The sequence below is a fragment of the Ornithodoros turicata genome, chromosome 1 (genome assembly GCF_037126465.1).
Source record: "Ornithodoros turicata isolate Travis chromosome 1, ASM3712646v1, whole genome shotgun sequence".
NCBI lineage: Eukaryota > Metazoa > Arthropoda > Arachnida > Ixodida > Argasidae > Ornithodoros > Ornithodoros turicata.
The window spans coordinates 101,376,326-101,404,285 of NC_088201.1; the positions used below are offsets into that span (position 1 = coordinate 101,376,326).

The window sequence follows — 27,960 nt, forward strand, 5'->3', positions numbered from 1 at the left end:
TGTCACAGCATAATTATTAGTTTGTTCGGAGGGTTAAGTAACCTGGGGGCTAAGCGATCCTGAGAGTTAAGTAATCTGTATTTGTAGGTTATACTAATGTCTTGTATATATGAGCAGTAAATAAGATAATTTTCACCAGTGTCATTCAGCTGAACTGTGTTCATAGCCTTTTAATATACTTCTTATTGGCCATGTTTCCAAATGCCAATTAATATTTGAACCAAGGTTGGGATTTAACACTTGATTAACTCTGTTTTACTAAAAGGAGTACTTGTAACTGATTCATTATCACGTCACCAACTAACATTTGTAAAGGAGGACTTGAGGGCTGACTTCAAGTATTATCAACCCTTCAGATCTGGGTACAAACTCAACCATGCAGCATTGGTGTGCATAATAGTCAAAAATGGTCAAATAATTTAGTGCATAAGTTCTCTGTTACTGTAATTGAGATGTACTTTTGTAAAGTACTTTTGACAGCCCCGCAAACTGCAATTGGCTTCAGTGTACACGACAAATGCATCGTAACATTTAATTGAAATATAATATAAGAGCAGAAGCAACATTTTGTCACACCTCAAACTATATCCTTCTTTTTTATTGTCGAGAGATTTAGGAAACAGAGTAGGACTTCTTGCCCTCTTATGTATTGACATACTTGATAGAGTTGTAAAACCTGCAACAAAATAAACAAGAGAGGTATAAACAGTTTTGTCTTTCCCTTTTGAATTTAACAAGCAAGTTATATTTCACCATGTGTGCACTTTTGTATTCTCTTGTTGATGAGAAAATTACAGGAACAATAATGCTGCAGATAGATCCAACAATGACCTGTCCTCTTCATGAAGATGAGAACTTTTCTTCACGCGTGCTAAGCACAACAAAAGAAATGTACAATAAAGGCTGTACAAAAACAGAAAATCTCCGTCGACTAAAATTTTATAAATGTGGATGCTACCACATCGTGTAGTTTCCGTCCAAAAGTAGGACAAGGCAAGGTTGTTTGGTTGTTGTTGGTAAGTTGTCGGCATGTTGATGTGGTATACCATTATAGCACATCAATATAGATGAGGGGCAAACACAGTGGACAGCGTGATGGCTGCAAACTCTCAATTGAAGATTTATTAAACAGAACAAGAAACTGAAAGCATAACTAGAAAAGCATAAGCAGTGCCCATGCAACGCAGGACCCCCTTAATCTAGGAGAAGGTAGGATTGAGAGAGCAATAAAGGGAAATGACCGTTGTGTCCGAGATAGGGGAACTCTGCAAATTTAGGACCAATATGATGTAGTCTTTTGTGGCTCACTGCAGCTGTGACACGCTTTGAACAATTCCAGTACGGGGGCTTCAAATACAAAGAACTTTCGCTGTTTTAGTGGGCATTCAAGTGCAGAGGATGCATCTCTAGAAAATTAATTAACGTTCGCTAGTCATAACTGTACCTCAACAGGAAGTAGTCCTCTACCCTTCAAAGAAGCTAGTAGTTCTCATCGGTTTCTTCTCCTGCTGTTGGTGTCATACTAATGTTCTGCACCTGCCCAAAGACGCCAAAAATGTCACGAAGTCTGCAACACGTAACAGATCTAGTGATTCTATCTGTGGACTTTGCATACCTGCTTTCAGCTATTTCTGTCATGTCAACTTGAGTACCTGGATCACACACACGAAGCAGTGTGGCGCCACATCAACACTGAAAGTCCCCTAAAATCAAATTTGTTGATGTTGACAATGCTCAGTACGGGACAAGTAGGATAACATAAGTTAAATGGAATTGCTATATTATAATTTATACATGCGTGACAAATGCACATACCTAAGAGGTTGTGTTGAACTCGTCACCTCGATGAAGCAAAATCACTGGTTACTGAATGGCAGCTTGCTTCGGACGTCTTCGCAATTTGCCTTCTACGTCATCTTCGTAGTCATCGGCAGCAAAATGAGCTCAGCACACACGACACGACTGCTGTATCTAATAGCAGAGTGCTTGGAACCACATTCCTTTTCGAGAACTCTCCTGTGGAATCTTGTGGTAGGAAACGCCCGTCGTCGGAGATGAACGAAGATGATTTTTGCATCCCCGAACACCAAAACTACGCCAGTCGGTCTCTCGAATACATGACACAGCAGCCACAGACATATCATTCACTTCCATTTTCTGCTTCGCGCGACCAGCATGACCACCCACGACGTACACAATAAACCACAATAAACGCCTTGCAGATTGCGTTACGGATCGTAGCTCGTAGCGGCGGGAGCGGCGGAGTAGCTGAATGCTTTATTAACGCTTTATTAATGTAGAAACTATGGAAGTGAGCGTCATTTTTAAAATGGCGTTTAGCTGTGAGATAGTGTGCGTCAACTCTGTTCTCTACAAAATAGACCTCTACCTGTTTGTAAACAAATGACGTCATAGTGTTCGACAGCGCTACGGATTTGATAGAGTTGAACTACGTTCAAAGCGTGTGGCGAACAAGGTCGCGCCCAAAAGCCACTGTCTTGAGGGGATTAAGTTTTTGATATGCGCTGAGAAGGTGAGCTTTCTATCAAAAGTTACTCCCAGGAACTTCTGTTCATCCCGAACGGCAATATCCTGGCCGCTCATTTTGAGTATGGGTTCTGGGAATGGACCCCTAATTATTGTAAAATGAATTCAGACCGTCTTGCTCGGTGAAAACTTAAAGCCGTTTTCACACGACCACTTGTCTAACTTGTTAAGAGTCAGTTGAAGCCAGACTTGAAGCTGAGCAGGACATTTGCAAATCATCAACGTACAAGGAATACTTGACTGATGGCGGCATAACGCTTGCAACGGAATTCACTTTCACTATAAACAGTGTAACGCTGAGAACGGAGCCTTGTGGGACCCCGTTCTCCTGCACGAATGGGCGAGACAGTGTAGCTCCCAGTTGGACCCTGAACATACGTCCTTGAAGGAAGTTGGAGATACAACGGAACAACCGGCCTCGTATTCCCAAGGAGTGCAGGTCTCTTAGAATGCCGTATCGCCAGGTTGTATCGTAGGCTTTTTCGAGATCGAAAAATATGGAAACACAGTGTTGCCTCCTAATAAATGCTTCTCTTATGGTAGTCTCTAAGCGCAGGAGGTGATCTGAGGTAGAACGGGAGGATCTGAACCCACACTGGTACTGGTCAGGGCATTGATTTTCCTCCAGGTAGTATATAAGCCGGGCATTGACCATGCGCTCGAAGGTTTTTCCAAGGCAGCTGGTCAGGGCCATAGGCCTATAACTCGCTGGATCCGAAGGTTCTTTGCCAGGTTTGAGGAGAGGGATGATGGTCGCCATTTTCCAGCTGGCAGGCAAGGGTCCTTCTCGCCAGACGAGATTGAAATAATCAAGAAGGCTTTCTAAAGAGGTAGTTGATAAATGACTGAGCATAGAATAGGTGATACGATCAGGGCCAGGTGCTGTGACTTTACGGCAGCACAAGGCTCTTAGCAATTCTTGCATTGTGAAGGGCTGGTTATAAGCACACCTATCACCTGTACCACTTGAAATGTACTGTTTTCGGCATGATGTTTAACTCTCAAGAAGTTATCAGCATAATGTGAAGAGCTTGACACATTTGCGAATTGTTCACCGAGAACATTGGCTTGCTCCTCCATGTTCTGACAAACACTACCCTTTACCTCCAGTCAAGGTACAGAAAAACTGATATAGTCACCCTTAATTTTTCTCAACCGGTCCCATATTATTTTAGAAGGGGTGCTTGAGTTCAGGGATGACACAAAATTATTCCAAGAATCTTTCTTGGCTTGACGCCTTCTCCAACGTGCCTTTGCACGAGCTTTCTTGAAAAGAAGTAAGTTTGTGCTTGTGGGGTATCTCCTGAAAATACCCCACGCCCGATTTTGTTGCTTGCGAGTCTTCTCGCAGTCACTCGTCCACCATGGCTTTGGACGTCTTGGAAGGTTACCTTTTGTTTGTGGAATTGACTGCTGAGCAGCATTTATAATAGTATTTGTAATTACAGTGTTTGCCTCGTCAACATGAAAATGTTGAAAAGATTGGGTCAAGATATTGGCCTCTTTGGTGAAGAGGTCCCAGTCTGCCTCTTGTAGTTTCCACCGAGGCGGGCGTGTTGCAATGTTGTTGGTGGGGCCACGAAATGTGACAACAATTGGGAAGTGGTCGCTACCACGCGGGTCGTGATCCACTCTCCAATCTAATGAGGAAAAAAGGGAAGGACTACAAAGAGAGATGTCAATGGCAGAGAAGGATTGTGTTGCAGAGTTTAGGTAGGTTGTTGACCCTGTGTTTAGGAGGCAAAGTGACCTTGAAAAGAGAACTCTCTCAACCATTTTTCCACGGCTATCAACCTTTGCGCTGCCCCACAAGGGATTATGCGCATTCAGGTCGCCTAAAATCATCATGGGCTGAGGGAGCTGGTCAATTAACTTTTCAAACTCTCTCTGACCGACGGAAGTTGAAGGAGGAAGATATAATGAACAGACAGTGATAGTCTTTGCAAGACACACACGGACAGCAACAGCTTCTAGGTCTGTTGTTAGCGGAATATTCATTGCAGGTACAGAGCGAGGAAGGGCAATGGCTACACCACCCGACGAACGTGTTCTGCCTACACGATCTCTTCGAAATATATTGCACCTACGAAAGGGGTTGGAATTTTCTGGATTTAAGTAGGTGTCCTGCAGATAGAAACAAGTTGAATTGTGTTCCTTAAACAAGTCGTTAACGTCATCCAAGTTAGAAAAAGTACCTCGGCAATTCCACTCAAGTATGGTGCCAGCACCCATTAGGAAGGTAAGGGAGGAAAAAAGGAGCAATAACTTTGTCATAACTTGGATGTGTAACTTGGAGTGTGTGGGCATGAAAGTTTAGTTTAGGGAGGAGTAATTCTCGGTGGAGGCATTTTCGGTGTCTCTTTTACTTTCTTTCTCCTACCTCTGCTAGCCGTTTTCTCTCTTTGTTCTTTTCCAAGAGAGGAAACACCTGACTGGCTGGACGACGACTTCTGTGACAGAGAGTCATCGTCCTCCACCTCCATGTTTTGTTGTGTACCTTGAAACGAGGCCTGTGTGGCCCCGTCTCAAATAGACTGCTTGCCGTCAGCTTCACAGGAAGCTGAGGCCGTCTCCTGGCTGCTCATCTGGCAAGCCAGGGAACTTTTAAGGGACACTTCCGTGTCCTGCGTTCCGTGTTGGGGGGTGTGGGGTGGAGGCTCAGACGTCTGAGTCTCCACTGAAACTCTGAGTGATGCTACCCCCTGCGCACCACTTCAGAGAAAGTACCTTTTCTTTGAAATTCAACCTGTGCCTTTGCCGCCCTGTATGTTATATTTTGTTCTGCCTTTACTTTCAATATTTGCTTCTCCTCTTGCCAACGTGGGCACGACCTGGAGTAGACTGCATGCCCACCCTGACGGTTTGCACACTTTAAGGCATTTTGGCACGAGTCAGACGTGTGATTTGTCTCTGCACGTTTTGGGCAGACAGCCTGACCACGACAGACCTGCGAACCATGCCCAAACCGTTGACACTTAAAGCAGCGTCTCGGGTTGGGGACGTACGGGCGTACTGGGCAGCTGACATAACCTGCTTTGATACTGGAAGGTAACTTATGGAGCTCAAAGGTGAGAACGACATGTGGTATGGGTATTTCTTTTCCTTCTCTGCGTATGATGATCCTCTTTGCGTTGATTACCCCATGGTCCTTTAAGCCCTCCGTCATCTCAGAGTCAGAACATGGTAGCAACTCATTGGCAGATATGACCCCTTTCACTGTGTTTAAGCTGCGATGTACTGTGACAGAAACTGGGGTTTCTCCAATGGTCTTTAGTGAACAGAGTGATGTACTTTGTTGCCTAGTTTGCACTTCGACTTGTAAGTCTCCGGTGTTCAGTTTCCTTGCGTTGTAAGACTTCCCAACCACTTGTTCAAGTGTCTTAGCCACAAGAAATGGGGACAGCCCTGCAAACGACTTTGTTTCATTCTCTGCATGGATAACTAGGTATTTAGGGAACCACGACTCGTGACTGCTTTCAAACAAACTCATTGTGATGTCGTCGGTGCGGTGCCGCTTTGGGCGCCGATCAGTGTTTTTTGGGTTTGGTTTGTCCATAAAGAGTGTATGCTGAATTCGGTGCAAAGGGTGTGTCGGCCACCACCGACCCCAACAAAGGGAACGTGTCCCACACGCTAACACTTGCCTGTGCACTATACCCAAGTGCAGCTTCTGGAGAGTGAAAGACTGCCCAAGGTTGACCCTTGCCGCCAAAGAAGGTGAAAAAGGAAAGGTAGAGGCTGGGGAAATAGAGAAAGAGAAAGCAATGAAAGTGGAGATGGCGACTAGCTGAATAGTCCTGGCCGGGCCCTCCAGGACCTCCCGTCTATGGGAAGCAGGGGCCAAAGCGGTGTGTTGCTTTTCAGGAGGGGCCCAGAAGGGTCCTAAACAACCTCCAGGTCCACTCAACCGCCAGGGTCCCCCTTTCCCCAGGCACGGGAAAGCCACGCACAGCTATACGTGAGGGTCTCTCTCCTGCGGCGACCCAACCGTGAGTGCAGGAGGGGGCTACTGCGGCTGCCGGGCGATGGGGGCGCCAAGTTCCCGACGCCGGGGCAAGGAAATGAATGCGATACGCTGTACTCCTATTTAGCGACTCTAGGTATGGCCATATGACCAAGGACACTGCTGTTTTAACTTGAGCATGTCAGACCATCATTAGTCACCCCGAATGCTGGCCAGCGGTTTGGCAGCCAGGACAACTGCCGGTTCAGCGACCTACGGTCATACTGACTAGAATGGCTGAGTTGGCCTGTTGGTACATAGCTATACGAAGAAACTGGAGCTGTAAGGGCAACGGACAGAGAGAACACGAGTACACGGGATCGGCTGCTCCACTACAATAAGATATTTATTTGTCAAAGCCTCTGCTTTTATACAGGTTTGTCATGTGCCCAGAGGAGAACATATAAACTCATAAGGGAACAACAATGAACAGATTGCATATTTCCATCTTTCACCGTACTTGCTATCTAAGTACATCCGTTCATCTGGACGAAGTGCGATTGGCTTTAGCGGTTCCAATCTGATTTTAATTGTCCGTCATTCACTTTTTTTAAAATCCGTGTTAGCGCCGCGAAGCAACTGTGGCTATGAGCAGCGTACAGACGTGGACAGATGGAAAGAGGACAGCATGAAGGAGGGGGGGCGTCAATTCACTACATAGCTTTTGCACATTATGGCTTGAGTCGCATTTGGGAAAAAAAAGAAGAAGAAAGAAAGAAAGAGAAAATCACGCCATCATCATCATCGGGTTTAGGAGAACTCGTCACAAGCCCGGTCGTCACAGGCCAACTGGTCATAGGTGAACTCGTAAAGGAGGCCAACTCGTCACAGGGCATCTCGTACGAGGAACTGCCGTCACGCCGGAATAATCGTCACAGTGAACCTGCCACGGGTGAACCTGCCGACGAGTGCATATTCTACATGAACTGACCCACTCTCCAACGTGTGAAATAGTAAAAGGCTCTTTTGACCTAACCTTGGTCAGTCTCAACGGGTGCATATTCTACACGAACTGACCCACTCCCCAACGTGTGAAATACGTAAAAGGCTCTCCTGACCTAACCTTCGTCAGTCTCTCAACTTTTGTCCGCGCCCCAGCAACGGAGCCCCACGCTGAGTTTTCGTCACTTCCATGCTCTCCGTGCCCTTAGCAAAGACGTGAAATTTGTGCTGTCAGCGGTCTTCGGAATCAGGGTTCGCGGAAGTGCGGATCGGGCACTGGACTAATCCGTTTGGTAAATCAGGGTGAAACGCATTCCCTTTGGAACGGGGTCAACCTTGCAACCAGTGTTCCGGTGACGAACCGCCCCCCTTGACAAGTGTTCCGGTGACAAAAGGATCCCGTACCAGAGGGCCGGTGTGACCAGTTATCCTGTGACGAGTCTTCCGGTGACGAGTGGACCGGTTCCCCTCGCTCCAACCAGCGCACAATTTTTTTCCGGCTCATCTCACGAAAAAACGCAGACAGCTGGAAACGCTCAAATGTGGTCTTCACTTCACATAATATACTGCCTGCGATCGTACGGGTGGAGAAGCATATCTTTCTGCGTTATCAAAACTCCATTCGTTTTCTCAACGCGCGCTATCATCCACACGGCCCTAGAACTCCGTTATCACGGTCTACCACAGCAGGAGTGCATGAAATGCCATCCCACCGACGGTTCTTGACAAGCCTGAGCGCACCATAGAACGCCAGGCTAGCAGACGCCCCCTTCTGTTGCTCACGTACCACGTTCGCGTACCAACTAAAAATGTCGGAAACAATAAGAAACTGAGAATATTTCAGCAGGGATGATCGATAGTCTCCACACAGGACGCACCTTTTCCTCACCGCTAGTCTTCAAGGTACCACGTACATGTACAGATACCAGATAACGATCCTGGGGAGCCCGCTTCCCGCGCAATATTAGCTCTCTAAAAGACCACGAGAGGGCATTTGGTTGTTAAGAAAATCTTCACGGGATGCACGTGAAACAGAACACAGTGAACCTCAAGAACGTAGATCCTTGTTTTTGTTTCCGATCCTCGAGCAGCAAAGAAATTGTGGCACTCATACCACGAATACAGGTTGCAGTATCGAGACTCGTTATTTTGGTGCTCTACCCGCTAACGACTGTTTCACTAATTGCAGAGCTCACGTCTACTCGCCTCCCCATGGAGCTGTACTATTTAAGACTCTGGGAGTGCTCTCGCATATAGCGCTCTGCTGCTCCACAGCGCTGGAAAACAGCGCTTGTCAGAATTGGGCTCCTCTTAACGTTTCCAGCGCTCGTTTCTACCGCTGGTTTCTGAAGGGATGGCCAATCAAGAGACTGTTTTACTCATGCGGTGTTGTGTTGATGTCACGGCGAATTGAACATGTTGTCGAATCTGCAGTTTGCGCAGTGAACTGACTTGAGCGTGCGCATAGCCTACGGGGAATCAAGAATCAACACAAGATGAAACAGCGCTACGTCACGTCGCCAATCGGGTTTCACGAGACTTCAGCTATGCGCTAAGGTAGAAAACAGTGCATGGTTTCCAGCGCTCTGATGCAAAGCAGTATGTGAGGACAGGCATTTTCAGGCAGGAGCGTTAGTCATCCGAGCTCCTTAATTAGCGATACGCTGAGTTTGAGTTTGATTATAGAAAAAATAGCGATACGCTTTTGCCTAGCCATGCTATTGTTTTATTTAATTTTAATTATGGTTATCTTTATCGAAAGTCGATTGGGGCAAATCGGCTGCAACGGGGGCATTCTGCCGTCGCTAGACATCCTCCCTCCCCTCTTTGTTCTTGTTGTTGTTATTTTCACTCATTCTTGTTTATGCACTTATCGCTGCCTTTCTCTTTCTCCATTGTCTTGTCTTGTTTTTTGCAGTCGTAACACATTCATATCGGGCCGTAAAAATACAGGTCAAGCCCACTATCAAGCTTTGCGGACCGTTGTAAATTTGTGTAAGTTATATTTTTATTACAGTATCGTGCTCTGGAAACAACAAATAAATTAATGATAATGAATGCGGAAATTCGCCACATAAGGTGCGGCCCACTGCCCCTAACCACAATGGGAAAGATGAGATGTGTCCTGACGATGAGGTGATGGACAATGCTAAATAGGTGTCAGTGAGACATCATTAGAACGGCTCTAGAAACAAAACTAAACATGGAGCCAACTTTCGTCCAATGCATTTGAACGGCCTATCTCACTCGAAAGCCGTGATTTTTTTTCGCGTTTGTGTGTGTCTCTGCTTCACTTTGATATCACTGCGCACAGCAGACGCAACACACGAAATACATCGAAACTTGTTTCCAATTGGCTGGGTCCAAGCACAAGCTAAATGTCTGAAGCATTTACAAGTTTGAAGAGACGAGGACATTGGACTTGGACAATTGGCACATCTTGGCAATACTTGGACAATGCCAATTACCGACTTCTGAGGGAACTGTGCCGACATATGTCTGACAGCGTGTCAGGAAAATCCAGGGAAGACCACAGGCAACACAGCCGGCACCGGGATTCGAACCCGAGTACCTCCCAGCCTCGACGTGAGATGGTCAGCACGCTAACCACTGAGCCATGATAGCGCCAGTGTCTTTTCGAAGTCATCTGACCCCCAATGGCTGCTCAGGTAAGGAGTAACTCTTCTTTTCTCTGTTCACTGGAGTAGCTGGCGCCGTGGTACCAAATCGAGAATCGTTTATTGATATGGCCAGATAGCAGCAGTAGCCACGTCTATTATTATCGCTGTATGATATTCAGGCGATCTTTCACTGCGCAGTTAAATTTATAACATCCTGACAAAGCAGACATGAGCCATTGAAAAGAGTCAAAAGCTGGGTAGGTTGGTCATGCATAATTAAAATAATAATTCAGCCAAGGTCGTGCTGAATACTGTGTGGGTTTGAATCCTACCACTGGCTGAGCTGTCTGAGTTTTTTCCTCTGCTTTCCGAAGATTTTCCAGACGAATGTTAGCACAATTGCCCCTGAAGTCGGTCCAAGACGCATACTAGCCCCCCTGTCCCTCAATCCTTCCTGCTGTCATCTCTCCATCTGTCCATGTCTCTATACGCCGCTGCCACAGTTGCTTCGCGGCAACTGTGGCAGCGCGGCGGTGTGTGGTCGCGGCGGCTGTGGCGACATACTGTGGCGCTTACGCGGCGCTAACAAGGAAGAAAAAAAAATCCGCCATTAGCAGCGCGCCGCCACATTGGACGTCCGGCCCTATATCTCATGGTGTGACGTAAGCATGTCCGTGTGACCAAGCATCAGCGGGGAGAGAAGCCGCGCGGCCTCACCTCTCACTGAAAATTCGTCCGTTACAGACGAGGGGCGGTGTCACTGGCTGGAAACCCTTTACGTCACTACTGACGTCACCACAGCAGGACATCTTTGAAGGACTTGAGGAGTTTATAGTGGAAAAAACACATCAAAATCTCACGCATGCGCTACAGGTCAGCTGTGACCGCCATTCTCGCGCAAGAACACACGTTATCTGTTGCGCAATACCCGTAGCCAAAATCAAAGAATTTCTGGAGGGAGTCTATACTGCTCCTTTAAGTGCACTTCTGCAAAACATTCTTTTTCATTTCCCACGTGGTGCCGTGCAACTTGTCCCCGCGAAAAATAATTTAAAGAAGAAATAAGTTCTTGTATACCTCATACGCGTTTTCCTCGTGTTTATTCTGAATTACCTACCTTATGCGCGGAATGGCAAAAATCAATGTTTTCCCGTAATTGCCTCTCACACAACAGCGGTGCCACAGCGTAATGGAAAACAAGCAAGGCGCCGCGTTCGCTTACATCTCCCCAAGCCTCGTGGGCAAATTTCCTGCCTGCACCGAATGGGAGGGACGAGGTTTCGTAACACAATCTCGTTCTCTGCAACAGGCTACTCCATCGCTGAACACATATAAAGTTCAAGAAAGGAATGTAATCATTGCACGCAGGTGATTTGTAGGTCGCGCTTATCCACCAGTAACCTTCTTTATTAGTACTGATCTAGGCATTAGTCTTTATGGAGCTCTTAGAAGATTCGTCGCAAGCAACAATGACTGCATTAGATGTAACTACTCTGTACCCCTTAGCGCGCACCTTTATCGAAAATATGTTCCTTATTCCACCTATACGTCGCAAACGTGAGTGGAGACAAGCAAACTGGGGGGGGGGGGGATATATTTATTCAAAGGAAGCAAGCAAACTGGTATAAATGTAAACTGGGTATTGTTTTATGTAGTCCGAGGAAGGTCAGCAAAAACGAAGACGGAATGAAAATTTGTAATTAGTCACTTTATGTGGCGTAACGACTATAATTGTGGTCGGGTTGTAGAACTCTGTCTCTCATAATCAGTGTCAAGAAAATTTTAAATTTCAAAGAAGTTTAAGTAACCTCGACCCTGAAGTCCCTCGCCAGATATTGTCGCAGTTTCGCAGACGACAGAATGCAGAAAATACAGAATGCTTCGGGAGACGAGCAGGTGAGGAGGACATTTCGGTGCGGACGTTTCGCAGCTCGAAACTTTTGATACACGGGTGGGAGGGGGGGGGGGTCTATGTTTATTAACAGAAAACTGGAAAAGTTAGCCAAGCAGAGAGCCGGCTTGCTATTCCAGGAAAAGGCAGAAGGGACAGGCAAAAAAAAAAACGGAAAAGAAAAAGAAGGAAAGGACGGAAAAGAAAGAAAGTAGAAAAGGGACACTTTAGAACGACGTCACATGCACTTCACGAGTCCTGAGACTCGCAGAAAACTGAGGAGAGCGGCAGTGGCAGCCCACTAGTTGTCGTGCAGAACGGGGTCAAGGAGAGCTGCCAACGAAAAGTCGTTACACCCAATCTGGAGCAGACGGCAACGCAGGGTGTTCCTATGGTGAAGGTGCTGCTGACAATGCAGGAGCTGGAGTGGGATGTCAGCTTCCACGACACAGCCATTGCAGTTTGGTGAATTTAGCCGACCCTCCTTGAAGAAAAGTGAGGGTGTACGGGCAACATTGAGTCGTAGGCGGTGGAGAAAGGATTCTCACAGGTATAGGGACGTTTGGCTGGAGTTTTCCGAGCTACCGCAGCGCCAAATTTCCCCCCGGCGCCAGCTCCCCAAACTTATCTCAAGTACGGCCCTACGGCGAGAAGCCCGCGTCCCGCGCTGTACGAGTAGAGTCGCAGCGAAATGGCAGAAAACGTTTCCCCTACAAAGAAGACTAACCTAAGACTAACCCTCCTACTGTTACGTTGTGGGATGTAGCAACAACACCCGAACAGGCGCAAACGCTACTCCCTCTTTAGCTTTCTACGCATTCCCAGAGAAGTGGTATGAAAAGAAACGACGGGAAGCCTGGATAACCGCCGTTCGCCGTAAGAAGTAAGCCAACAAACGCTGTTACGCATTTTGCTGTTACGCTTCTGATACTTTTAGTCTGGACAGGGCTGGGCAGTATTACAAATACATTGTATTATAATACCGTTACTGTAATACTTTAGATTATTTGTATTACGTATTATAATACAAAAAATTCGAGTATTACTTGCATTGTATTACTGCAAAACTCGTAATACTTATGACATGTCCTGCCTGAGGTGATGGGTCTTACACGTGTATGCTTTCGGTACCATTCCAGTGCTACGAACACGACCTAGTTCTGCCAACAGAGGATCACACTTCAACGTGCAACAAAGGGACGATTACAGGAGCTGGCTGACTCAAATTTCTGAGAAACTTCTCCATTCTGGGTGAACAACCCGGAGCCCTTAGGGGGTCATATCATAGAATGGAGCCAGGGTCGGTGTGTCAGAAAGTAAGGCAGAAAAAAGGGGATGATAGACACACACACCTGTGTCCCGCGAGAGAATGCCCTGAGAGCTGTGCACTGTGCCGTGCGAAGTTGGAAGTCCTCATGTACCTCGATGACAAGCGCGTGGACTTGTCCATGTTGGACGACTACCCATCAGTTAAGAGTGTTTTCTTAAAGTTCAACACTAATTTATGCTCGTCCGCGCTGATTGAACGATTGTTTTCGTTTGCGAACCTGCTACTCAGACCAAACAGACGATCGTTAGAAGATGGCGTATTTGAAAAGATGTTTCTTCTGAAGTACAATCAACTGAAATAAACATGCGTTGACCGGACCGGTGGCTTCAGAAATATGTCTGGGATTGCTTTTCTAATAACTGCCTGCCACGGCACAAAAGTATTACTAGTATTACTTGAGTAATACAGGGAAGTAATAGTATTATGCATTATAATACTTGAAAATAAAATGTATTATGTATTAGTATTATAATACCATTTTTAGCAAGTATTATGTATTTGTATTATAATACAAATTTTGAGTATTCCTGCCCAGCCCTGAGTCCGGATGGGTCCCCATGGAAGCCAGAGAAGTGGGCGGTGATCTGCAGTCGGCACTTTGTCGGTGATGCAGTCAGCAACGTGGAGGATGATCCCGCCTACATACCTACCATCTTCCCGGCGGTGTACAGAGAAGCCACAAGAAAGCCACAGACGGCGAGAGGCATAGACGGTTCGTTAACCTTGTGAAACCAGTGCATAATTGGTGAAATCCCAAGCGTCAGTCAATAGTGTGTAATAACTTGGTTACAAGCAATTAGTAACTGTAATTAATTTTCTTGAATGGTTAGTTACAGTAACCTCACTCAGAAAAGTGACCTGCACCTGTAACAATTTTCACCAGAGGGACTGCATGGTTTGCTAGAGTGCTTTGTAGGTCTTAACAGAATTTATCTAGGTGTGTGAGGCGCCAGAAGCAGGAAGAAAACAGCTGTGTTCCGGACAGATGTGTAGAGATGCAAAGCGACGACGATAGCCCTGGAGTGGACAATGTTATTTGAGTTTATTTGTCATCACTAGGAAACAAGGAACAAGAAAAACCGTGGGGCGTGTCCAATAGCTTTCGCTAGTACAGGCTCATGCCCCGCGAGGTAAATGGAACAGAAAAACAGGTCAGATAAATAATGCAACAAACAGTTACATTCCTGGGTTCAAATAGGCTGAAGTGTCCATAAGGTATCGTCGTAGCATGTTGCGGAATGACTGGCTGTTTTTAACCTCAAGAGGCATAGAGTTCCAGAGTCGCGGCCCAAAACACACTGTCAATCTCGTACCATACATATTTTTTGGCCGATATAACATAAAGTCATTCGACATGACGCTTCGGTTACCTCTTGGACATTTTTGAAATATGTTGTTATTAAAAGGAACGTTATTCTTTACAATTGACTCTACAAGTAAGGCACGACGCTCTCGAATAAGATCAGGCAGTGGGAGAATATTCAAAGAATTAAAAAACTCAATACAGGAAGTTCTACTGCCAGAACAAGTAATTAATCTTATAGCTCTCTTCTGAAGCCTGAACAGACGATCCAGATATGTTGGGAATGCAGTACCCCAAGAAGCGGCACAATAAATTAGATGACACTGCACAAATGAGAGGTACAATTGACGTAAAACATGTAGTGGAAAATATTGACGGGCAAGGAATAAAATGTGACAGGACTTGGAAATATTCTTAGCAACTTTATCAATGTGTGGTTTCCACGTGAGATGAGAATCTAAGGTCACGCCTAGGTAATTAATAACATGTACTTGTTCTATAACATTGTTATGAATTGAGATGCTCATTTTGACATATTTGTCAGAAGGCTTGCAGAAGACAAGAAACTTTGTCTTAGACAGATTCAACGTCAGACGGTTAATAGCAAACCAATGAGCAATCTTGTTTGCCTCATGGGACACGGTCGGCGCAATTTCGGAAATATCTGGAGAGCTGAAGAGGAAACACGTGTCGTCCGCATACATGAAAGTCGAAAGCCTGTCGGAAACCGATGGAAGATCGTTCACATAAATCGAAAATAACACAGGACCCAAAACAGAACCTTGGGGTATACCCGTACATACAGGCAAAGGCACAGACGATTCCCCATCGATCCGAGTAAACATTCTACGAGACGACAAGTAATTCTTCAGCAGATTCCAGATATCTCCACGAAAACCATAACAATAGAGCTTTTGTAGCAAAATGTGATGATCGACGGTATCAAAAGCTTTGCGCAAATCGGCAAACAGGCCAACAGCAACATGAGATTCATTTAAAGCCTGATTGATTCCATCGGTGACGGCATGTACAGCTGTAGCGGTGGACGTTCCAGTTCGAAATCCATGTTGAGAGCAACTCAGTACATTATATTTTTTCAAAAATGAGGAAATCTGTTTGCACAGTAGTTTTTCAAAAAGAGTATTGATAGTACTAAGAACTGAAATAGGCCTGTAATTTTCGACCAAATTCTTGTCGCCTGACTTGTAAATAGGTACAACCCGCGCAATTTTTAGAGTGTCCGGATACAGTCCTGTGCCGCATGCATGATTAAAAATATGGCACAGTGGAGCAGCCAAAACATCAGCACACGTCTTGAGGGCACGTATTGAAATATTGTCATGACCAATAGCAACGTTCTTTTTCATGCCGCGTATCGTTGCGATAATGTCCGGAACAGTGAAAGGCATTATAAAAAAGGAATTGGGAACGGATTCCCTAATAAAAGACGTTGGAGAATCAAGAACATGGATCGACGCGCCAGAGGCGAGTCCTTGCCCTATCGAAACAAAGTATCTATTGAATGTTTCACACAAATTTTTTGTTGATTCTCCTACGTTAGGCAGGATCTTTTTCTGTTCACGGGATTTCGTGATTGCATTGATTACGGACCACACTTTCCGTGAGTCACCGTGACAATTCAACAGCCTCTCAGAATAGTATTTTTGCTTCAGATTGCGGGTCAACTTTGCAGCCCGATTACGTAAATGCTTAAACTTGTTTCTAAACGTGACATTGTCTGGATGACGCTTGAACTTCCTATACCAGAATGCTTTCTGAGACAAAATAAGCAAAAGGTGAGAGTTCATCCATGGACAGATAGGACTGGCATACCGCCGGCTACAATCAAAAGTAGTTGAGGAACTGATACAAGTTCGAAGAACGGTGAGGAACCCATCACATTCGCGGTTCACATCCTCGTTATATACTTGGTTCCAGTCAAAAGACGACAAGAGGGAATGCAGCTTTCCATAGTCAGTTCGCGGGACGACCCTTGTAAGCTGACCATTACGAACACGGCCAATACCATCACTACGGTGACAATATACAGGGCAGTGATCGCTGATATCCAAGTCCAAGACACCACATGTTGACACAGCAGATATTGGCGTTATAACATGGTCAATCAATGTCCTAGAGTTACTGGAGATCCTTGTGGGGGTGCTGATTCTATTACATAAACCATAGCATTCCAAGAGGAGGGTATACTCACAAATTGTATTCCGTAACAGATCTATATTAAAGTCGCCGACTATGACAATAGGCCTCCTTATTATATTTAGCTGAGACAGCGTTAAATATGAGCGATGCAGTGTGCCAGACTCCCCATGCTCGAGAGCAAGACGGTAGTGCAGTAATGGATATTCTTTTTTGATTGGGTGTTAGCGCCGCGAAGCAACTGTGGCTATGAGCGACGTACAGATGTGGACAGACGGAGAGAGGATAGCAGGAAGGAGTGGGGGACAGGGGGGTTAGTATGCGTCCTGGGCCGACTTCAGGGGGAACTGTGCCGACATTCGTCTGGAAAGTCTTCGGAAAACCCAGGGAAAACCTCAGACAGCACAGCCGGCGGTAGGATTCGAACCCACCACCTCCCAGTCTTCAGCACGACCTTGGTTACCACCAACGAGCGGACGCCTTAGCCCACTCGGCCATGCCGCTACTGTGTAAAGGATATAGAAAATGGGCTGGACCTGCTTGCAAATGTAGCAGCAGAAGCCCATTCTATGACGCAACATGTGGACGTGGTTGGTACCAAACCCTACAACATTAAACCCATTTGATTTATCATTTACCAGTGTCAGCATTGTTGTTACTATTGGGTGGTGGTGTTAAATGTATTCATCCTTTTATGCCAGGAAACACAGACAGATGGGCCACTGCCAAGTGGGCAGCTGAAGATACTGCTATCTGCTACAGACGGCTCGATTGGAATGACTCAAGTTACCCATGTCGACAAGCTAGAGGAAGAGGTATGTAACCAAATAAGTTCAATTTATTTTCATGCGACGTGTGATCCGTACCACATTGTAATCTGCTTTGTTTCCTTATAACCTTAGGTACCACGCAAGGTCAAAAGGTGGAGAAGAAAGTGCGGCTTCAAGGGTTTTGATACATTATAGAAATGTGAGCAGGCACTGCGCGACCTCTGTCGTGTATCAATGGCTGTGTTTGCATTGCTGCTGAGCCTGCTCCCGGACCAGCGTCATCGTGCTTCAGATGTTACAAAGGAAGACAGATTGGTCATTATGCTAATGAAGCTGAAGCTAGGTATAAGATTACCGGCGCTTGCTGCACTCTTTGGGATCAACAAATCAACTGCAGCACACGTTTTGCGCATCACCTTGGATCACCTGAGTATTAAGCTGGAACAGTGGGTCTTCGTTCCTCCCAGAGCTACCATCAAGGACACCATGCCCCCATGCTTTACAAGGAACTATCCCGAGTGTACCTTTGTTATAGATTGCACGGAAGTGAAGACACAAACTCCATCCAACCCTGAGCAGCAACATTACTTATACTCTAACTATAAAGGTTGCTACACCCTGAAGTGGCTGGTGGGAATTATTCCCAATGGAATGATTGCCTTTATTTCGGACCCCTATGGCGGAAGGCAGTCAGACTCTTATATCACCAGGAACTCCGGATTTCTCATGCATGTGCTGCCTGGCGACCTAGTCCTTAGTGACAAGGGATTTCCATCAATTGCTACAACGATGAAAGAGCTTGGTGCTATTCTTGTGATGCCACCATTTAACACAGGAGGAGGACAGCTGTCAGTGGAAGACATGGAGTCAACATTGGTTATTGCTCAAGTGCGGATACATGTTGAGCGTGTGATACAAAGGCTGAAGATCTACCAGGTGTAAAGTAACTGCATACCCCTTTCCCTCATACCGCACATGGACAAGGTCATGAAAGTCTGTGCAGCCCTTGTTAATCCGCAAAGCCCAATTATAAAAACACAATAAAAGGAAGCTGTCAGACAACCTTTATTTGTTTAGTTCAGGCAACAGGTGTGTAAAATAAAAGAATTCCAGCTTGGGCACGAGCTCAGCAAGAAAACTATCATCCCGTGTCATCTCCAGGATGACTGACTGCTTTGGGGAGAACACACAAAAGAAACCCTTGCACACATTTAGCACATACATCTGAAGCTGCAGCTGTGTGAAATATTTGTGCTTCCTGTTTAGAACTAAATGATCGTCTAGAAACTTTAGGTAATCCATATTTGAGGATCTTGCTTCCTAGTCGACAATGACTGTATCCTTACAGCGATGAGGGCACTTGATCTCTATCACAGCATTCATGCCTCCTGCCTGCACAATTCCGTCAGGGCTGCAACACAGCCATGGCTGCTCGTATATAACAACCACGCCAGTCTGAAACACATGTTTGATCTTAATGAGTGGACTGTGAAATTTTACTACGGAATATAGAGCAAACCCTCGATAAATCAAACATTCAGTGTCCAGACAGGTTCGTCTGGATTAAGGAATGGCGTGACTTATTCAGTGCACGTTACGATAGTTAGTGTTGTTCACCACAGTGTGTGAGTTGAACAGGGGTTCCTTGTGTCAGATGTTTGACTTGTGGAGATTTCGCTGCACTATGGCTAGGATGCAGAACAGCTCAATGCACTGCATAGTTCAACTAAGTCCTGCAACTCTTGTACTGAGGCTTCACAGATGTATATATATATATATATCTATATGTGCATGCTTACGTGTGGCAGTGTTATCACACAACCAATCGTAATGTTTCTGTATAGATGAGAAGCAACTGAAGATGCACAGTAATGGTGCTGCAGTATCCTAAAGACAAAAACGCATGCCAGTAAATATTGGATGTAATCAGCAAGACATGCTTTCACACATTGAGATGCTTCGTGATCTACCTGTATGATTGGAGTACCCAGCTGATTCTGAAGCATGTCCCGAGCACAACCTTCAGTTGCAATGCCTGTGAAAGAAAGAATTACATTGCACTATTCAGACACGTTCAGAAAAAGTTCTGCAAGTGAGGCAGTATCATCTCACATACCGTACTGGGTTGAAGCATTGCTAAACATTTTTCTTGACATCATGCGAACAGCCAGTTCTTTAAATTTTGTTTGCCGGGTCTTGATTTGGTGGGCAGTAGAACTTGTTATTCTACATTTTCGTTCCTTGAACCACCTGAGGGTATCGGACCAAAATGGTAAACGAGAACGACTACACAGTAAATAACGATGAAAGATGAAAGTCACTGAAAAGGTTAGCCAGCTGTAGGGATCGAACCCACATCTTCTGGATTGCCGGTCCAGGGCTCTACCAATTGAGCTAAGCTAACACGCCTCTCCAGTGACTTTCGGGGTGCGTCACGCACGGGGTGCGTCACGCGTCGGGGTGCGACGCACCCCGAAAGTCACTGGAGAGGCGTGTTAGCTTAGCTCAATTGGTAGAGCCCTGGACCGGCAATCCAGAAGATGTGGGTTCGATCCCTACAGCTGGCTAACCTTTTCAGTGACTTTCATCTTTCATCGTTGATTTCTTAGGCAATTTGAGGCTTTGTTTGTATCTGTCCCTTCTATGTTGTTCCAGCCTCAGAACATCAGTTTATCTCTTGTACACAGTAAATAGTAGCTTGTAATATTGTCCACTCACCTATTATCTGTGTAATCGATGAAGTATGCAATAACCTACCGCTCATTTTCTGACTGCCCCATCGTGCATGCTGCCAGGTGTGTTGTGTCATCTTGCAAGATCACATTGTTGCAATAAAACTGCTGTGCTTGGTCATCTAACCTTGCTAGAAAATCTTTTGGTACAAGCATGAGTCGACTTTCGCATGTTCTCGTTCATTCCATGAAGTGCCACACCCTGTCACGTCGATCCATATCTGCCAGGAACGGAGCTAGCCGTGCCCTTTCCACCTTTTCAGGAACTTCAGACACAAGATCCCTGAGGACAGCCTCACAGTCACTTTCCACTTCAGTCTTCCTCATTGAGCTCAAAACTTGGGCAAGGGAGGAGTGCACGGAAGGAAATGCTTGCATGACAGGTGCCGGATACACTTTAGGGGCCCAGCTGAGGACAAGGAGAGACAGTACTTTTTCAGTGACAGAGAGGAAAGATTCAGGAAACCATATGAAAAGCTCAAATTTGTGAAAAGGTAAATGTGTGAATGCGAAGTTAGGAATTAATTTATCACAATTATCATTTAGCATAATTCTATTATGGCAGGGTGTAATATGCAAAAAGACACCAACAGGGAAGGCTTATTGATACCTGGGAACAAAGCAGAAGTTTTTTCCCCTTGATCCCGCTGCGGCTTCTTACTCGGTTTTCCCCACTCTTGCGGCCTACTTGTCCTGGCCTACTTGTCCGCAGTGTTGATATGCATGCAAACTGCCGCCGCGTGTTTGCATTTTCCACTAATTGCTGCCTTGCATGTGCACCTGCCTTGGGTAAGAGAGCGCGTCGACTGTCCAGCTGAAACATAAGACACCACATGAACCAAAGGTTGATCAGTAGCTACGACTAGCCGTGTAAACATCTTCGTAATGAATACCAATGCAAGTGTTGAGTACCAATAGTATCGTTGATGCTGTGATGCAGCACAGCCAGTGCAAATTGAGAATACATGTGAGCAAGCAGAACCGCATTTACCTGTATGGTGATATCGTAGACGACGCTGTTTCACTTGTGAAACGCACTTTGCATGTATGCTAACAGAACCGTCGTCAATTCTTTCTTCAGTCGCATAAACGTGCCTAACGAAGAGATTGCCCTTCTTCACATTGGTAGGGGAGAAAAAGTCCTCAACTCCGTGCACTCTACTGAAAGAACAAAACAGGCGCAGCATCGCGAATCGCGGTCAACCGTACACCACTCCCGCTGGCAAGCATGCGGCGAATGGGCACGTTGACTTGAGAAAATTTTTGAAACCAGCCGTAGGTGGCGCAGCACCGACGCACCACCTGGCCCAGCCATACGTCCCTATTGTGCTGTATGTGCTTGTGCCTTGATACAGTCCGGCACCTAAAAACATAACTTCACCGCATAGCACGCTGTGCGCACACAGTAGGCGTGGCGTAACGTTTACGGAAAAGGCGGCTTGTCTGCCTGAAAGGGCGGCAAGTTGCTAAAAAACAATGAAAAGAAAGAAAAGTGAACACACGCAACATATAGAAATACCCCGCATCGATATCCTTGCATTGGATTGAAAGCGCCACATATGTTCGTAGGTAGCATTTTGCCCTCCAGGGCTACTTGGAATAGCAAGCAATGTAGGTGGAAGTTTTGCGGCCTCCGTGGCCAATAGATTTTATTCACTAACGTCACCTCGCCGCCATACTGTAGGTCCCTCGAAGTTATGTTCCCGCATTCGTTCGCTGCCATATGCTTTTTAGATGACTATTAACATCGAAAACAGAGAAATTACTTGGATATGCTACAAATCACAGAGCACAATAATTTTGAAACGTCAAATATACGGTGACTGCGATATGGGTAATGACTTTGATGGGGCCTGCAATATGGCAGCCGATGGCAGCACATCTGCTTGCTAGCGACAGTGGCGGTCTCCTACGGATGACGTCATGTGAATAAACCCTATAAGTCGGCTCTGTCATTTGCAGGTAGGCCCCTGTGCGGTAGTACCCACTGCTATTGTATTACTCTTAACCGTTACTTCTTTTATAATTTCAAGTATTTGAAATGCAGCAGGATGACTTTCGTAGTTCTTTTCGTGGCTTTTGTGTCGGGTATAATTACCACTGGCTTAGATTGTCCATTCATTACCATTGTCTTCATTAATGTCGCTTGGATGGCGGTCATTTCAGCGTCTCTGGTCGATGGCATCCCATGCACTGCTTCTGCGCAAAGTAGCGCAATGCTACAAATCTGTAAAAGTAACGCGATACCACTACCAAATAAAACTAGCGCAAATACTTTCCCGCTACCGTACCCTTCTCTAAGCAGCACCTTATCGTAGGCATCGCGTTGCCGAATGTGTCTAAAGACGGTGCAGTATTTATGTTCCCTCACACACCACTATGTACAGCCAAGATACATTATTTCGCATTGATCTTGACCTTGAGATGACGCGCATTTAAGAGAGAACGTAACGCACATAGCGCATATGTGCATTAATAATTTTCCCGGCACAATATTTCGAACACAAGGCTGTTTTTCTGCAGTAACAGCATTTTGTTCGAGATACACGCGAATCCCATCCGCAAACTTTTCCATCTGCTTACTGTCGACGTATTGATCAACTTTCCCTGTGGTCAAGTGGCGCAATTGCCATCATAAGCGACCACTCATCGAGGCATCAATTAGTAGCTAGCAGGTGGTAAAAAGATCGAACGAATGGCATAATGTTTCCTCATGCTTTCGCTAGAGCCAACGGCTCCAAGAACAATTGGCCGCCATCTGAGCGCTGTTTCCACACTGCACCAAAGTTTAGGTCTCACGGGAATTAGGAGTTACTGCTGTGGCCCAGTGTCCATCCTTCCAACCCCACAACGGCCTCTCTTACGAAGCGTTTGACTATACGAAAAACTACGTTTAGTGCGCTCTTTCGAGGAGTATGCGTTCATCAGGAAAAGTCTACCCGTGTGAGATCACCTCTGTAATGCAGAAAAAAAAATCGTACAACTCCCAAACGTGTCAAACGCTGTTAAGCAACGAATTGCTTTGAAGTAAATAGCCTGTGTACCGCCACCAAGCAAATGTGCAAAGAGCAATAATAAGTATGTTGGCGTACACTGACTCCCGAATAATATTATTATGCCTTTATTCTGTGTGACTCACATACCTACCTACAGTTAACGTATTTAATATGAAAAAAAAAAATAGCTAGGTCGCGTTCGTCAACCTGTGTCATCTAAGGAGTGGTTTGCCCAGAATCCCAAGCGCGGGAGGTTGTTGCGAACAAATCTGGGGGGGGGGGGGATCATTATTACAGTTACGTCATAACAGCTCAACGTATCATTACCAACAAGTAATTCACGAAAAAGCCAATGAGCACCAGAGCTCATCGGCTTTTTCGTGAATGACTTGTTGACTTTGGCCCTTAGGTTCTTGGAGGCTCCATGTGTTGTGTTTGTTCCTAGATGGAGCTCGCCTCGGCTCGTTTGCGTATCGTTACCGACACAATTACAACAGTGAAACCAGCGACACTGAAGAAAAATACTACACGGAAAAAGTTTCACTGTATTAATTATGTACTAGCTCGCTTGCGCCCTTGCCCTTCTGCCATTACCGACACGTTAACACAGCTGAAGTAGTAGAATAGCAAGGTGCCCCCTGTAGGGGGTGCACAGGTAAAAAGGTTAGGACTTGTCGCCAAACATTTGGGGCGTGTAACGGGGGTCTGGACAAATCACTGCAGCTAAATGCTTCACCTGAGGCACAGACATATCCAAACCAAGGCGGCGCTACATTTGGAAGGCAATGACTTTTGCAATATCTCGTTGAGTTCGCGATATACTTTCGCATTCGTGTTCCAAAAGACAGCTCACACTGTTCGCCTCTTTGTACAGTCGACCCGCGTTTATCCGGACGATTTCGTTTCCTGTAAAAATGTCCGGATAGTGGGGGAACCGGATAAGTGAAACTCGAAAATCCAGAGTGATCGTAAAAGGACATCTTTATTGACCATTACACGGAAAACTATACATTGTCATCTGTTTCATTCTAATACACGCATCCAAGTCTTGCAAACCTTTGCTAATGGCATTGATTTGCGAAATATTGTTGTGATGCTCGAAAAATAATAGTGCTGTTTTCAGTGCCGCCCGCGCATTTTCTACCGTCACAGCCGGTGCATCCACGCTTTCATCATCAGATTCTTCTTGAACACTATCGGAAGCGACGATACTGACGATGTCGTCATGTGTGATTGCAGCGCAGGGGTCCTCGTTGCGGACCTTCTCAGTCTGAAATGACCAGACTGCTCATTGGATTACTTTTGTATAACCTGCAAAGTCGGAAAGGGAGAAAATTCTTCCTAGGAACACCGTCTTTGTGTGAGTAAAAAGGAGGCCACGACCAGGGTTCTCGACCTCGCTTAACTAGGTGCGGGCCAAGTGTCATTCCTGGACAATGACCGGATAACTGAAGCCGATTGTTGGGTATTAGTCACTTCTGTTCCCTGGAATCTTCGTCCGAGTCCGGAAGCTGAAGTCTGGATAAACGAGGGCGAAATACGTGGGGAGAAATCCGTCCCCATGCTTTTTTGTCCGGATAGCGCAGGATCCGGATAAATGAAGTCCGGATAAACGCGGGTCGACTGTATAAACTATTGAAACCGGACCTTGATATAGCAATGCCTCTCTGATCTTTAAGTTTGGGAAAGTCTTTAGCAGCAGCATGGGGGGGGGGGGGGGGTCCCTCCACAGTTGACGCATAGCGGTTCTTTTGTTTGGCACTCGTCACTCTCGTGGCCACTGCCACAGTTTGCACAAATTTGTTTTCTATTGCAGCAGATGGATACGTGGCCTTACCTATAGCACTTTTCACACTGCAGTGCCCTTTGCTGAAACAGATATACATGCATGCTTACCTCTTGAAGGTAGTTTGCTGTCGTCACTTTTTGCCCATAGAAACATAATCCTGATGGGCCCTGCATTTTACCTTATGCGGCACGCTGCTAATAGTGGCGAATCGCTTATGATTGCTTCTAGGGTTTGAGCTTCATTGAGGGAGGGGTCTAGATGTTTTTTAGGACACCGACACCAAAGTTTGAAGGACGAGGTTCATAGGCATGTACCGGTATTGCACATATATTCGTCAGTTTCATTAAGGTAATCTTTGCTGCAGGGAGAGGGGTGACATCAACAGCGATAACGTTTCTTGCGGGATTGCTGTGGATATCTTATGTCCTTCCAGGGGGTTCCGAAGTGAGCTACTCCGACAGCTTCAAGTTGTTTATCTTTACAAGCTGTGCATCCTGATGGACAGAGGCAAAAATAACCGCAGTGCCGATTACGGAAAATGACGCGCACACACATACAAAAGAGTAAATTCGTTAGAAGGCCTTCTAACGAATTTATACTTTTTGCTGTCACTGTTAAACACAGCGGGGGAACTCAGGACCTTCGGGCGACCCGAGAAACAGTACTTAATTCTTCGAGGGTCGTACTCTACTCTCACTGAGTCCCAACTGTGTGCGCAAAAGAAAGGTTGAGGTTTTGGACGGTCGACTGGTGCAGTGTGGACTTCTGGAGCAGCGGGAGCGGAATGAACTGGAGATGACAGCCGGCTAAACGCTGCACCTGCCGCATTGTCTCTGGCCTGCTCGCGTTGAGAATCCTCTCGAGTGTCTTTTTGAAAGTGTGCAAGGTTGTCCTTACGGCAGCCGTGGCCCAATGGTAGAGCGTCCGCCCGGCGTGCGTGAGGTAGTTGGTTCGAAACCCACCGCCGGTCACCCACCGGTAAAATGGGTACAGATGTTCGCCCTGCTTGGCGCGCGGTTCTTCAGGGATGACGTCTGGGGGAAGCCGCGTAAACCCCACAAGCCCAGTTTAGGACAAAATGGGATGCATCAGATAAGCATGCAGCCATGAGACACAACGGGAGTTGGAAAGCAACAGTGCAAGCGAACGGTTGTGTGTCTAGATCGGGTCGACGAAGTGCGGGGGAACAATCACCAAGGACCGAGTGCGCCAAGTGTTGTGTGTGCGGTCACCGCTGATCCCCGACACCAAGCATCACCTGTTCTGCTGTCTCCGCCCAGGACGCATTACTTCGGACTCTGGACTCCACCACCGACACAGCTAAGCTATCTAATTTCAATACTGTACTGACGTATCTAATCTGTCCTCAACCCATAATTCGATATGTTTAAGAGTGCGGTGACCATAGTCTAACTTCCCTTCTACGTACTGTTCTGATTTCACTCCTACCGAAATAGTGTTGTGTTATGAAGGTTACACCTGTGTTTGGCCTCCAGTTCATTCCGCTCCGCTTCTCCAGAAGTCTTCACTGCGCCAGTCCAACACTTCAATCTTTCTTTTGCGCACACAGTTGGGACTCAGTGAAAGTAGGGTACGATCCTCAAAGAATTAAGCACTGTTTCTCGGGTAGCTCGAAGTTCCCGAGTTCCCCCGATGTGTGTGAAAGTCATTTTCCGTTTGCGTTCGGCGTGGGCGCTTATTCACTCCAGTGAGCGCGTGTTTCTCTTCAGGGGTGTGTTGAAACGGTTGCGCAGCTGTTCAAACGTAGCTGACCTCTTCACGCTGCCCTTAGTCACACTTACTTGTTTAATTCTGCTGTCACTATCGCCATAATATGGCTTGCTTACCGTTTCGGTACTTGAAATGTCATTGTCGTTTCCGGAATCCATGCTCTCGCAGTATTCAAGATGAATTTCCGGATCTACTGTACGTTGCTCGCGGAGAGCTGCACTCTAAAAACTGAGGGGGGGGGGGGGGAGAGGGGTGCCGAAGTAGCTCGCCGTTGTTGGCCGCACTCAAGTGGGCATCGTCACGACTATAGAAAAAAGAAAAGAAAAGTGAGGCATAGGCTAAAAACTGAACTTCACCGCATAGCACGCTCTGTGCCAACCATTGCCACAAATGGTAGGGTTATCGCTTCTGATTCGAGGATACAAGGAGGCGTACGCCTTTTTGTGTCAATTATCATGTATACAAATTCACACGAAAAGACTACGCCCCTCTCTTTCTCTTCGAACCACGAGCGATAACTCTATCATTTGTGGCAATGGTTGGCACAGAGCCTGCTATGCGGCGAAGTGCAGTTTTTAGAGTGTACTTCAAATTGCCCAAAGATAGGGCGTCCTGTTGGTCCAGGAGCAGCACAGAGTAGACTGCTCGAATGAAGTTACGTGTAATCTTCCTTAAAGTTTCGGTGGGCAGTATTTTGATACGATTTTGACAGGCTTAGTATCGAAGCCAGGTGAAATTATGCGACTGGACTGCACAATCGTAGTCCTTCATTCCTCCCTATGATCAGGGTGCGATTCTGCCAGGCATGGCCGCGAAAGATAGGGTTGTCGCTTCGAAGAGAGAAGGGAGTGTACGCCTTTTTGTAGAATTGTTCAAGAGAGGCTGTCATGGGCTTTAGAGCAAGGTCACTGAACATAACACTGAACAAGTTTCCCTGAACATATTGCAGACTTCAGGAAAGGCAGAGGTATATCGAACGCAATTGCTGAAGTGCCCACTGGACTAAGGCAGGCGAGACAGTCAAATGCATTCGGCCTTTCCCTGTTCTTAGATGTGAAGAACGCGTACGATTCTGTAAAACAACCAGCCTGTTTATCGGCGCTAACTGAAACCAGGATCACTGGGCGTCTCCTGAGGTTCACTGTAGA

At 46.2% G+C, this 27,960-nt stretch overlaps 1 protein-coding gene and 1 pseudogene across 1 annotated transcript in view; one reads left to right on the forward strand and one right to left on the reverse strand.

The window, feature by feature from the left end:
- Nucleotides 1–27,960, reverse strand: part of LOC135367143 (U-scoloptoxin(11)-Ssd3a-like) — a 237,949-nt gene that overhangs the window by 43,195 nt on the left and 166,794 nt on the right. The window lies entirely within an intron of this gene.
- LOC135378669 (uncharacterized) lies at nucleotides 10,150–18,608 on the forward strand (annotated as a pseudogene).